The following is a 14,520-nucleotide window of genomic DNA, read 5'->3' on the forward strand; positions in this document are numbered from 1 at the left end:
AACAAGTTTATATACACGATTATTTGAGAGGGGAAAGAACACTAATGATTGGAAGATCAAGAAAGACTTGCAGTAAGAAGAGGCATGTCTTGAAGGAAGCCAGGGATTTTAAGGGGTGGAGGTGAGGAGTAAGTGCATTCCAGATCTAGTGAACAGCTGGTGCAACAGCACAAAAGTTGGGGTCGGGGGCGGGAGCAGGCAGGACGGGACGGAGAATACCAAGATTAGGAAAAAGCACTAAGGACAAACCAGTGTCTCTTTGCATAAGGCTTTGGGCAGTAAAATGAATGAATAGATGAATGAATGAATGAATGAATGAATGAATGAAGAGAATTCTTGGAAATTTTACGTGTAAGAGAGGGGAGCTGAGCCCTCGAGCTTTCTCACAATGGCCTCTCCCATTGAATTCAGTCCTGGGGGATTCTGACCCCAGAGAGACATCTTCAGGCTTTTTGTGTCATTCTCCTGAAGCATCTGGAAAATCTCTTAAATAGAGCTTAGGTTTGGCTCATGTCTGGGATGTCCCCTAAAGGAGTTTAACAGAATATTTTTTAGAAAGGTAGTGAATATCAGGTACAGGGCATCCCATTTATTTCCTCTATCATAGAGTAATGGTTAAAATGCAGAAGACATAAGCACATATTGACAAATACTTGCCAAGACACATAACAGTAACAGAGGACTCAGAGCCCATAATGATACATAAACACATAACACTCTCAACCATAAACACAGAAACCATTAAAATGCAGAAATACCTGTTTCTATTCATTTCTATTATTCTCTCTGGTGAAGTGAAGATTGCTATGAGATTAATGGGACTGCTGAATAGACTTCACTTTCATTTCACTCTGCACAGTCCAAGCCACAACTCAAAAGTTCCTATTTTCTGACAACCTAACCTGCAAAACTGTAACCCTGTGTGATAGTTATCTCCTCTGAGAAGGGGAGCACAATTGCAGGAAGTACTATTGGGCATGCAACACCCAAACCTCTCAGTGAGTCCAGACCTGTCTAGCTCACAAGATAGCCACCAAAGCTAAGAATCTCGGGATCCATGTACTTACAGTCCAGGAAATACAGAATAGAAGCTAAGGATCTGAAATCCAATCTAAGGCTCACCTAGAAAACATGTTTTTGCTGCTGTCTCTGTCTCTCTGTCTGTGTGTGTGTGTGTGTGTGTGTGTGTGTGTGTGTGTGTGTGTGTACATTCCCAAGATAGAAGTCCAAGGGAAAGTTGTCAGAATCTCAAGCCACACTTTTGAAAGAGAGGAAAAAAGAATGAATTCAACATTGTTTCTCCTTTTAAGCCTTTTGAATGGGCAGCTTTTTCTTTTTGTTTATTATTTATTTATACCTCCCACTGCTCCCTTAATGGAACAATAAACCCCCCCATCCTCCAAAAACTCCCATCACAAAACTTTAAAAACAAATAGGCACAGTCCACCATTTGACATTGAAATTTTAAAAATGCATATCTTATTCTAGATTTTTAGAGGCCAACTAGTAGGAAGTGGCATGATTCATCTTCAGTTATCTGGATTCCTGGTTTAGCTACATTAATAAGAATTCTAAAGTCTTTCAAAGCTGTTTTGTTTTTTTTTCTATAATGTGGTCATTATATAAATTGTTCTCCTGGTTCTCCTCACTCTGTATCAGTTCATAGAAGTTTTCCCCCTATTCCTTGGTATTTCCTTGGTATCCATTTCCTATGATATTTCATTTATAAACCATACTTTGCTTATTCTCTAATAGGTGAGCACCTCACCCTTAGTTTCCAGTGCTTTGCACATGCCCAGATCACCAACATAGAGGTACCCACATGGGAGATGGCAGGGATCTGCTTTAGGAGAAGATATCTTGAATTCTCTACCACATAGATGGGAGCAGTCTCTTTCCATTCCATGGAAACAGGAGAAGTCTTTAAAACTAACAGACTAGGAAACAAAGTAGATGCTCATCAATTGGAGAACGGCTAAAGAAATAGTGGTATCTGAATGTAATGGAATGTTACTGTGTGGTAAATATAGAGAAGCATGGAAAAATCTGCATGAACTGATGCAGAGTAAAGTAAGCTGAGTAAAGAAAACAATATATACTGTGATTACAGCAATGTAAATGGCAAGAACTACACACTAACAGAATTAAAAGTGAATATAACAAAATTATAAAGATCAAGCAGGAATCAAACAAAGAGAGATGAGAGGATATCCCCAACCTGCTGGGTCATGGAGGTGGGAGGTCCCCAGCTGTTATACATTGCACATGTTCTCAGATTTTTCAACATATCCATCAGTTGTGCTGATTTTCCCTCCCTATATCGGATATGTTCTATGTGTATATGTATATATGTGTATATAATATATCTGATATCATCATATGAGATTGCTTTCTGGAAGGGGTGGGAAAAGGATATTTGGCATAACTGGTGATGTAAGAAGCTGAAAATATCAATAAAAACTTACTGAAAACAAAATTAACAGACATTGACAATCTTGCCCTCTCTTTCCACTGGCATCCAGAGGGTGAAGGTCTTGCTCACCCATAGCATGGGCACCATGCACTAAGCTGGGCATGTTTGTAGGGGGGAACCACCAATCTTTGCCCCAATTTAGGCCTTGTGGCCCCAAGAATCAAGTTTAGAGTTTTGGTTTGCTGTATTTGGCCTTTTCAATTTTAAGTCCAAATAGTGGTGACCATGAACACAGGTGTTTGAGCCATCGAAACCTTGGAGCCAGGATCTCAGGTCAGATATTGCTGCCTACCCAGCATAGAAACCAGCACTGGTTTTCCATACAGGAACTGATGTAAGCTGTCAACCTAATCTCCTTCTCCTTCCCAGAGACTGAAGTAGTATAGGGGAGGATTGTACTACCCACTTGTTTTTGGGGGGGTCTATTTGTTTTTGTTATAACTTTGAAGTGAAAACCATGCTTGGCCACTTATCATTTCACTTTGATCTAGATAAATGGTTTTATATTATTACTATGATAATGCTTCAAAGATTTACATGATTTTTTAATGTGTAGATATCCCCTAATGAGGCAGATCACAACCCCTAAGTAGACCATGAGTTACTGTGACTGAAAAAAATTACATCTCCTAATGGCCCACCCCTCTGGTGATAAGTTTCTCTGAAATTAGCTAGGTTGCATCATAGACAATAGACACATAGTCCATCAATCACTGAGCTCATTCTTGAAAGTCTTCCAGCGTGGCTAGACCAGCCAGAGTTTGTGCACCACTGGTGTAGCTAACAAGATTCCAAGTGAATTAGTCTCGCTAAAGGAATTCTATTCCATGATCCAATTCAATCAGGACCACTCACTGCAGTGATTTGAATGAGAACTATTTCTGTGAGTCCTAGGAATTTTAAAATGAAGTTAGTTTCTCCTAACCAATTCAAGTTCTACATTTGGCAGCCACATTTGATCTATGCAAATGAGCAGTTTTCTAGTCTATCTACAGCCGCACTAGGGAGAGTAAAAGGAGAAAACCCACCAACAAGTCTTAAGTGAGATTTATTAAAAGATATTCTGTACAGAAGATCAAGGCCTCAAGAAGACTGGAGATAAGAGGGGTTCTGTGGTCTCCCAATTCTATATGCAGAATAAGATGGTTTCCCAGCTTTCCCCTTTTTGAAACCTTCCACCTCTGATCTGTTTATCCATCACTTCCACTTCCATGTGTACCAGGGGTGGGGAACCTTCTAGGTCCTTAGGTGAGGCCTTTTGACTGAGTCCAAGTTTTACAGAATAAATCCTTTTATTAAGGGGATTTGTTCTGTGAAGTTTGGATCCAGTCAAAGGGCCACACTTGAGGATCTAGAGGGCCACATGTGGCCACCGGTTCCCCTCCTCTGGGACTCTGCACTTTAGGATCTTTGAGTATTGATGGAGGAGGCAAAGGAAGGAGAAAGGAAGTGAGGAAAGAATCTGAATCACCATGAGTCAGACTTGAAGCCCATTCTCATCGAGTCTGAAGCTTGTTCTTTATGGCTTTGGTCAGACTTCTTAGGAACTTCCCCTATACAAGTAATCGTGAGTTCATACAAAGAACAAAGGAGCCAAATTTTGTTGATGACCTGAATTTCTGATTTAATTCTTAGTTCTCTTCTTTTGGTCTCCAGACTCTGAAGTATGCTATAGGCACATTGAACAGCTTAACATTAGCTCAGGGCCTTTTATTCAGGATTTCACATATTAGGATGTCTTTCACCTATGAAGTGGGCCAGCAAACATTTACTGTGACCCAGAATAGTCCCTACCATAAAAAGGTGGCCTTCACTCCCATGATAAGGTATAGACTTTAAGTGGAGCTATAGTAATAGTAGCTTTCACTCACATATATGTAGGAAGGACAAAGAAGCCACTTTGTTATTGGGTAGGAAATAGGACAAAGGTTCCTAGGTCTCCCCAGCCCTCAGTGTTGCTGCCTGGGGTAATTTGCATAGATGATTGGCAGGACTGGAGCAGAAAGGAGTTAATTCATACCCTAAATCAAATAAAGAGTTGATTTCTGGGAGTGGCACTTTAAGTAGATGGGAAGGCAAAAGTGTGCTGGAGCCAGCTTGAGGCCACTCCTGAGAGCCAATTGTTAAATCTTCAGTGCTGGCTTTTACATCTCAAAATTTCGTTGATTGTCTTGACTTAAGAAAGTGAAGGAGAAAATGTTAATGATGCAGATTAAATTTAAAAGTGGTCCTGAGTACATTTTCCTCCCCCAACCCCCAAGCTCTATGTTACATTAAACATTTACTTTCACACCCCTGAGCAAAGGTATTCAAAAAATAGGTTTAATCTGAGCCTAAGGTTTTCTGCTGGTTTGAGGTGGTTTGGGGGTTTAAATATCAAAATTACAAAATAATTTCTTTTAGCTGTGTGCTAAAAGAGCTATCAGCCCTCCCTCTATCCCTCCCCCCCCCATACCTTAAAGGAATAATTAAAGATAGAATAATCACAATTTATCAGGCTAACCAGGAAGGTATGGTCAGCTGAGGACCGGTAGACAGCAGTATGAAATAGCAAAGCAACCTGCAGCTTAATAACATTATTCCACCAGTAGATGAAGAGCGGAAGTGATAGGGAGATACATTGGTACAGCCAAAGGAACCTGCGTTGTCCTAGCTACATATAGCTAGCATTTATATATTGCTGTATGGTTTACAGAACACATCATATGTGTTATCTCATTTGATCCTCAATAAAACAGTGGGAGGTAGGTTCTATTATTATCATTTCCATTTTAAAGATGAGGGAACTGAGGCTGAGAGATGTTATGTAATTTGCCCAGAGTTACAGAGCTAGAAAGTGTCTGAGGGAGGATTTGAACTCCAAGTGTACTTTGCCATCTAGCTACCTGAGTACATTCTTTCTTACCGATGCTGTAGAAATCTGTGGAATAATATATCTTTGTGTGTTGGAGAGGCAGAAAATTTCTCTAATAATTTATTTTGTTATGTTGTTTAATTAAATGTTTTTTACTTTGAAAACTCAAGATCAACTAGATGCTTCGACCCTGCTCATAGATACTGGTACTTGTATCAGTCTGGAGAAGACTGACATAGAACCAGAAAAAACCCTATAGGACTAGAGGAATATTGCCATTCATCCGAAAATATATGAGGGTCTATGGGCAGCATTTATACTACATTCTAGTATTCCAGTGTTATTCATTCAAGATCAGGTCAACTATAATTCATCTCAGAAATATAAATCTTATTAAAATATGGATGAGTTAGGTTTTACTTTCACCTTTTAGTGGTGATGAATTGATGTTTACTATACATTCATTTAGAGAGCATTAGCTGCTCGATGCTGAGGAAGCAGGAAGAGACCCCAATCACCTCTCTATCCCTGGGAATTTGCCCCACAAAACCTGAATACCTCCTCACAGCCCTGGCCTGTAGCAGCTACAATGGAGGAAGGTTCATTGGTAATATTGGAGAATGTTGCATAAGGAGGGACCCAAAACCAACTTTAAGTAGGAAAAAGGAGATGTGGTTGAGAGTATTTTGTTATAAGCAGCTGCACATATGTGCCATGTGTTACAGAAGAAACTATACAAAGAGCAATCATGTTCTGGATATGACTCCACTATGTCTTCTGCTAATCAGAGAAAGATTTGATTCTTAGAGAAGGTGGGCTATGAGGTAAGCATTGAAGAAGTGGGGGATAAAATGTTTGCTAAGGAAAGGTGGAGGCTGTTTCAAGTAACTGATGCTCTCTGGAAGACCCTGGTTTTGGTTGAGGCCACATGTTAGTAGGGTAAGCTCAAGCCAGGCTGAGTGTAGAAAACAAAGGAACGCATTGTTTGTTGTTGATAGAAGGTGACATTTTCTATATAAGCTGTTAACTGTCTCTTTTCTGCCCCATTGTAAGGGGCAGGCCGAAAGAATCCTTTTTATAGCTCAGAACTGACCTCTTGTGCTAACCCGTGCCTACTCTGGGTTTGCACATGTTGTTACCTCAAAGCGCAATTCCTTTGCATATGGATTAAGAAGACCTTTTATTACATTGAGACAGATATCTGAAGTCCCTTTTAGCTCTAGCTCTGTATTCTATGATCCTGTGAAGATGGTGTAGAGGAAAATTCCACCAGATTCAGAAGACTTGAATCCTAGGTCTGGCTTTACCTTATGTAAGATGGTATATTATAATAATCATCATCTATGTAGGCGTCTTATCCACCTACCAGATTATAAGCAGAGCTATTGCTAGCAATTTCTGTACCTGGGAAAAGTAGCAACTATGAAGTGGAGGGAGGCTCACCTAGGGTCTAGCTGCTGGGAACAGGAAATTTGCCCTGGCAAATCATAAAGTCTCTAAAGATGCCAAAAGGAGAGGAAACACCCTCTGGATGAAACTATAAATACCACTAAGGAGGCAGAATAGAAAGTGTCTCCAGAAGAGCGCTTTCAGCATTTTCTAAATTTTCAGCCCTAAGCTGGGCATGGTCTTGCACCAATATGGTAAATGCCCAGGAGGGGAGTGCTACCAGACTGTCTGAAGAGGGGCAAACTGGCCCAAATGGGGAAAATGGAGCGGGTTAAAGCTTTGGTGCTGATCAGTATTGGGTCTGAGTTGTATGTGAGGACCCATACTCCTAGCCTAAGTGAAATAGAGAGACCCGCTCTCAAAAAGAAACCCAAAAGAAAAAAAAAAACCTCTATGTCTAAACTAGACTCTGGGCCCAGACTCATCACTACCCGTCTACTTTCAGCTCTGAGTGTACGCTTCATAAAAGAAAAGACTTCATATCCAAATTTTGTATACCACCCCCCCTACTCCACATAGGTCATCAGTAAATGTTTGTTGAATTGAAATGATGTACTATGGGATAGGGGAGCTACAAAGTTTAGATAAAACAATATCTCTGCCTTCATAAACTTGTAGTCTAGTAGAAAGAGATGATATATGTCCTATGATTCTAATGCCTGATGTGGTGGGGCAGAGTGAATAGAGAAATGGTCCTTGAAGCCAATAAGATCTGAATTCAAGACATTCACCACCACCACCACCACCCCATATACTAGCTTGGTGACTCTTGACACTTAACTTCTTAGTGTTCTGGACAACTCTAGGACTCTAGGTTGTAAAGAAAATGCCAAACTGCGTTTAGGCAAAGAGTTTCCTAACCCAAGAATTCCCTAGATCTAGGAAAGCATAAGTCCAGTCCCTACACCTATTAATAATAAGGATGTAGTTGTCAGAAATAAGGCTTCTAGCAGAACTACCATAAATTCAGAAGGCACGAGGATGCTTCGCAGAACATACATTCCATCCCTCTTTTGGTTGCTCTGGACCTTCCTTACATTCAGCCCTGGGACTTCTTGGCTTCTCTCTGAATGTTTGAGCCCATTTTGCTACAGTCCCTTTCCTATTATGTAAAGGCACATTGCTGCATTCTGGATTACATCTCCCTGTACTCCCAAATGATCCAGCCATAGGAGGCTCCAGAAGTGTAATCCACTTCTCATCCAGACCCAAACCCTGACCCCCCCACAAGGGGATGGCACAAATGAAACTTCCACTGCTGCTTCCTCCTCAGCGGTTCCCAAGACCACGGAGCAGATCGGAGGAGATTAGTCCTCTAATTCTTTGAACATTGAGGTCGAAATGGTTAGAATAAGAATAGCTTATGCACACATATTTGTGTATGTATATATTATATGTGTATATAGATATACATATAGATACATAATATATAAATATTATTAATATAATTAAAATATAAATTATATGTAAAATATAAATTAATATATTAAGGTATACGAAGCTATTTGATGTTGTTTGGCTTATTTGATCCTCACAAGAACACAGTGAAAATAGGTTAGTGAAATTATTTTTATCTCTTTTTTACAAAGGAGGAAACTGAGGCTCAGAGGATGGTAAGTGACAGCCAAGATCATAAGCCTGAGCAGTGGAATCCTAGTTCTCCTCACTCCGAGTGCAGTGTTTCATTCACTACATCAGGAGGATCCAAAAGGAGCTTGGTTCCCAGAGCACTGGTTAATGAGGTTTTCACTGTATGGTTCTAGTTACCGTCACCATAGCTACAAGCTAGCACTAGGAAAAGTGGGATGCCCGTTGGTCCACTCCTGCATCTATTTTTCTATGTGGTAGAATTTTGACCTCATTCATAAAATAGAAAATGCAGCAAGCAGCCTGACAAATGTCATCCTATGAAGCTCTAGGCTCCTACGTCAGGATTTGACTGATTCAAGCAGGAATAGTTATAGCATTTAAAAACTCCTGGTATTACGTACTGTGAAGTCAGCTTTCAATGACATGGATGTTTGCCTGTTAAGTCACAGAATGATGCTAGAATGTTTCTTCCTATCCATTTTCTTTCTCCCATCTTTTATTATATTGTCCTTTGTCCTGCCCCCTGCCCATCTCACCATCAAAACCCTACTCATACATCAAAATGCCTATATCTATGCACATATAGATATACATATATATTCAGGTATATGTATATATATGCATATACATATACATATGTAAACATATACATTGATTCTGGCTGGGGAAAAGTCGGGGATAGCTTTGGGAAGATGGTATTTATCTTGTGTTTTTTATATATATGCATATATACACAAACATATATATGTATATATGAAACTCATATGGAGGAGATACAATGGTTTACATTTATTTACGTTTCATTTAAGGCTTTACAAAACCCTTTGATGGTGATTGCCTTGTTTGATCATCACAACAACACTGAAATAGGTTAGTGCAAGTATATTTATATTTATTTTACAAAGGAGGAAACTGAGGTAATCTTGGAGGAGAAACCACTAACAACTGAGGGATTCAGGCATAGGCACTTGAGTTGAGTCTTAAAGGAAACCAAGGATTCCAAGAAGTAGGGGTGAGGAAGAAGAATATTCCAGGCATGGGGGACTGCCAGTAGAAAGGCATAGAAATGAATATGGTATGTAAGGAATAGGAAGAACAGTAATATGATTGGACTGTACAGTAAATGGAAAGGAGTAATGGTTAAGAAGTTTGGAAAGGTAAGATGGATCCAGGTTGCAAAGTTTTAAAGTCTAAGAAAAGCAGTTTATATTTGATTCCAGAAATAACTGGGAACCACTGGACTTTATTCAATAGAGAAATGAAATGATCAGATTTGTGTTTTAGGAATATCACTCAATATTACCCTGCTGAGATCCAAAAGGCCTTGAATAACCACTTCTGGTGGTAGTCTGAATCTCTAGTATTCCTACCCTATCTTCTGCATCCTATCCTGTCTTTCACCGCAGGGATAGGTTCTTACAAAGGCCTTTTGTTACTACCAAGTGCTACTAAGCATTCTTGGCCTTAGAGATCATGGTGGAGGTGGAAAGCACAAAGTTTACCATGCTCTAGCTCACCTTTCCTTTCTGGTGATGACTATTAACTCCAACTCATGGTGTTGGTCCCAAAGGGGCTACAACTTAACTACTGGTTACCAACCAACTAAATCCAGGGTATAACACCTTAACCTCAGGGAATCTTCCTTGAAGTACCCTTCTGGTACTACCTCCTTATAATGGGCTTTTCTTTCCCTCCTCCTCCTTAGAACATGCACAATTATTTCTGCCTGCTCCTAAGGTACAGCATGGAAACCTGAGCATGTGCAAATATTTTTTGCCTGATTCCTCCTGATTATTTGTGACTGAGGAGTCCTTCAGTTGGCTCATGAACTGGAACCCAGTGGACATTCACTTTCCATTTCCCTCACCCCCCCACACTTGACCTCCATGCTCAGGGAAACACTCCTGAGGTACCCATCTGGTACTATTTACTTGTAATGGATCCACCCTTACTCCCCAATTAGAGTGTGCACAAATGTGATTTCAGTAAGATATTATTTCAGTGAAGGATAGAGAAGAAAGTCCTTTTCTGCTATAAAATAATGGCAGCAAAGGGTGCCACGTTACAAAATCCAAATGATAATGAGGAATGTAGCGCCTCACCATGGTCCAGAAAGGGACTCCATAAAGTGGTTTGGACTGTTACTGTGAGTAATATGAATCAGAGTCTTTGCTCATCTCCCTAGCCAAGGAAATACGTATTTTGGGGTTTATGGTACCTACCCTGTGAAAGTCTGGTACTAGAAAGTGAGAAAGAGACACAAAGTATTACCCCCTTTTTATGCCCACTATGTTCAGTCACATATAACTAAAGGAAGCAGGAAATATCAGTGCAGACTTCAAGGGGTAAGGGAAGAATGGATTCTTTACTTTTCCACATCTCTTCCCATCATGAAATCAATGTACACCACAAACCAAAAAGAGAGCCAAAGTCTGTGTGACTCTTTAAAAAAAATCATCCCTGAATATTACCAGCTTGCAGCCCCTGACAGCTACCCCACTTCTGCACTGCTGGCAGACAGACCCCTGCATCCCACCTCAATATTCCAGCTTTATACTTTCAGCTCCCTTGGGTGCCTAAGATCAAGAAGAGTGGAAGGTAAGATAGCCAATGCTGAGCAGCTGGAGGCTGCTTCAGTGGAGAGTTATATTTGATGGGAGAGCACACAGCAACCAGTGTGATGATAGACTTTTGGGGGGAGGTGATACCTGAGCTAAACCTCAAAGAAAGTTATAGATTTTGATGATGCATTCTACTCTGAAGCTCAGCTTAGTGAACTTCAACTATGGAAAGATACGGAAACCTTCATGAGTTTTTTTTTTTTTTGTCACAGGAATATAGATTTAGAAATGGAAGGGATCTTCATGGTCATCTAGCTCAATTCTCATTTAACAGTTAAGGAACTGAGGCTCAGAGTTGTTAAACAATTTTCACACCATCACAGAGTTATTTAGTAACAGAGTAAGAATTTGAACTCAGATCCTCTAACTCCAAATTGAGCCTGCTGGTTTGAGCGTCATGCTGTCTTCTTTGGCTCCCTGCCTTCTTCCTCCTTCTCCACAATTACATATGTAAAATTGCTTATGCCTTTTTTCCTAGCACTTATCACGTTGTGCCTTCTACTCTAATTCAGGTATGTGTCTTAAACCTTACTACCTGACTTTCAAGCTTCACAAGGAGAGGGATTGAGTTTTTCGTTCGTTCATTCATTCATATATTCATTCATCATAGTATACTTTAAAGTACACGTATCATTATCCTCAACTGGTTAAGTAAATGGCAGACAGTGTAAATATTGTTACTAATTTGTAGATGAAGAAACTGAGGTTCAGAGAAATTAAATGCCTGGTCAGAGGTCACACAAACAGAAAATTTAGGAATTGGGATTTGGTCCAAAATTCAGCATTCTTTCTATTATACCAAACTGTATCTTGAGATTCTGCATTTTATCTTATTAAGTGCTTTCTGTTTTTATAGCACAGTGCTAAGTTCTGGGGGAGATTGAATAAGGCATGCCTTTATGGAACTTAATAGAAGTGTTTTGCCACAGTGCTTTAGACAGAGTTGTGCATATAGCAAATGCTCAGTGGGAGTTTTATTGAATAAATTCATACAGAATGTAAGACCATTAGCCTGGGAATTGGAGAGCTATGTGACCTTGGGAAGGTCACTTTACTTTAATTTCCCCATTGCTGAGTAGAAGTTTTCTCTGAATTGCTTTGCATATGAGACATGAAGTTCAAACCTGAGCTTGGGAGAGGTGAGTTCATTTGACTTCCATCTCTGAGAGAGGTCACACACTGATCCATAGGTCTCTTCTAGGAGAGGCCCCTGGAAAGAGGGACTTTGGGAAAGAGTTGAAATATAGAGGGAGCCAGTATCGCCAGCATATCGATGATTTTCAGCTTGCCAAAATAGAGACTTTGGAAAATTTCCCTTTGGGTAAGAGCAATAAACGACAAAGTGGAAATAAAGGCTTACAACCAAGAATAACTTACTTAGTGAAGCTGAGCAGGAAAAAAAAAATGAACCTTTAATAGGACAGAGGACTTTGAAGCATTTCTGATGAAAAGACCAGAGCTGAGCAGGAATTTTAAACTCCAAATATGAGTCAAGACTCAGGGGTGTAGAACCTGTGGCCTCGAGGCCACATGTGGCCCTCTAGGTCCTCAGATGTGGCCCTTTGACTAAATCCAAACTTCACAGAACAAATCCCCTTAATAAAAAGATTTGTTCTGTAAAACTTGAACTCAGTCAAAAGGTTGCATCCAAGGACCTAGAAGGCCACATGTGGCCTCAAGACTGCAGGTTCCCCACCCCTGGTCAAGAGGAACCTAGAAAGGTAAAAATACTTGTGCAATTAGATGAGACTGTATGATGATAAAGTGCTAACATTTTAACTGGAGAAGACATTAGTTTCCTTTCAGAACCTTAGAATTTTCAAAGAAAATGAAGGGATTTAAGAAAAAAAAAACAACAGAAATCCTGGAGATGAATTGGTTCTGTTCTGAGGTTTTGAAGAGGAGAAAGAAAAGAGAGGGGGAAAGAGTAATACACCAGTGTAGGAAGGAGGAAAGATGAGGTAGAACTTGCTATTTCTCTTCATTGGGGTGTATTAGAAGAGGAGTCTACAAACATGGAGGAAGGGGTAGGGAAATGGGCATCTGGTGAACTTTTATCTGAACTGGACAAAGAAGGGTTGAACATGTACATATACACCAGGAGTAGGAATACCAAACGCAATAGGAAAACAAGTAGGGATAGGGAAAGGTAGTTAAGAGGAAGTATAATACCACGTAAAACAAATTTCTGGATCCTGAAAGAGGGGGAGGGGGAAAGAAAAAGAAAAGAATAAGAATCTAAGGGACTGCCTTAGATTGCCTCAGACTCTTGGATAATAAATAAACAAGTTGTGGCATATGAATGTAATGAAATGTTATTGCACCATAAGAAATGATGAAAGAGATGATTCAGAGAATTCTGGGTAAAATAAACTGATGCAGAGTGAAGTGAGCAGAACCAGGAGAACAGTTTGTAAGAGGATAGTAGCACAGTAAAGAATAACAACATGGAAAGACTTAAGAACTCTGATCAATGCAATGACCAACCATGGCTCCTGAGGACCTATGAAGAAACATGTTACCCATTTCCTGATGGATACAAGGTGTGGAAAGAGACATATGTTTTTGGACGTGATAACTGAGTAGGTTCATTTTGCTTGTCTATGCCAATTTGTATTCTTTTTTTCAGTTTTTAATGAATTTAGAGTAGAGTAAAGCCGGGCTTTAGAGTAGAAGATAGATTAACAACAATGCTGTCCCCCCACCCCATGACAATTGAAACATTATTTAGAAAATGCAGAAAGTACAGAATGAAGTTCAGAAGGAAGCACAGAAAAGCAGGACAGTTTTGAAAGTAATGTGTAGAATTTACTACATACTTAAAAAAGTAGTTGATATGAAATAGATTCACCATTTCATGCAGAATACTTTTGTGTTCTGCTGTGTGTATGGAAAAATTATTTAGGGTGTTTAAGTTAATAGTTTAAAAAAACACTCTCCTCCCCACCTTTCATTCTCTCCAAGCATTACCTCTATCCCAGCAAAAATCTTTGTGCATCACCTTTATCTCAGTTGAAGCACTGCCATGTAGAAATGCATATTATTTAGAAACAATATTAACTGTGGCTAAGGAAGTTGTGGGTGGGGTTTACTCATGAAGGACAAAGCTGTAGTCTTCTCTTACTGCAGTTTTCCAAACTATGGGGCAACAACTCTCTCAGGGGAGGTAGGAAGAAGTGCTAAAATCATTGTACATTTTGGAGTACAACTTCCATAAATGTTTGAACCTGAAAACCTTTAATATTTGGCTATGAGTAAATAAATGGTTCTGTGTATCAGACAAAAGGACACTTTTTTTTTATTACTGGTTCTTATTCCTACGAGAGGTTTTTCTGATAAGGTTGTTTTTTAATTTTTTTATTAATTTATTTTGACTTATCAACAATCACTTCCATAAGCTTTTGATTTTTAAATGTTTCTCCCCCTCCCTCCCCAAGACGGCCTACAATCTGATATAGGCTTTACATATATGTTCCTATTAAACATATTTTCATATTAGTCATGTTATAAGGAAGAATTAGAACCAATAGAAG

This window comes from Vombatus ursinus, unplaced genomic scaffold (genome assembly GCF_900497805.2).
Source record: "Vombatus ursinus unplaced genomic scaffold, bare-nosed wombat genome assembly UNPS02014770.1, whole genome shotgun sequence".
Classification (NCBI taxonomy): domain Eukaryota; kingdom Metazoa; phylum Chordata; class Mammalia; order Diprotodontia; family Vombatidae; genus Vombatus; species Vombatus ursinus.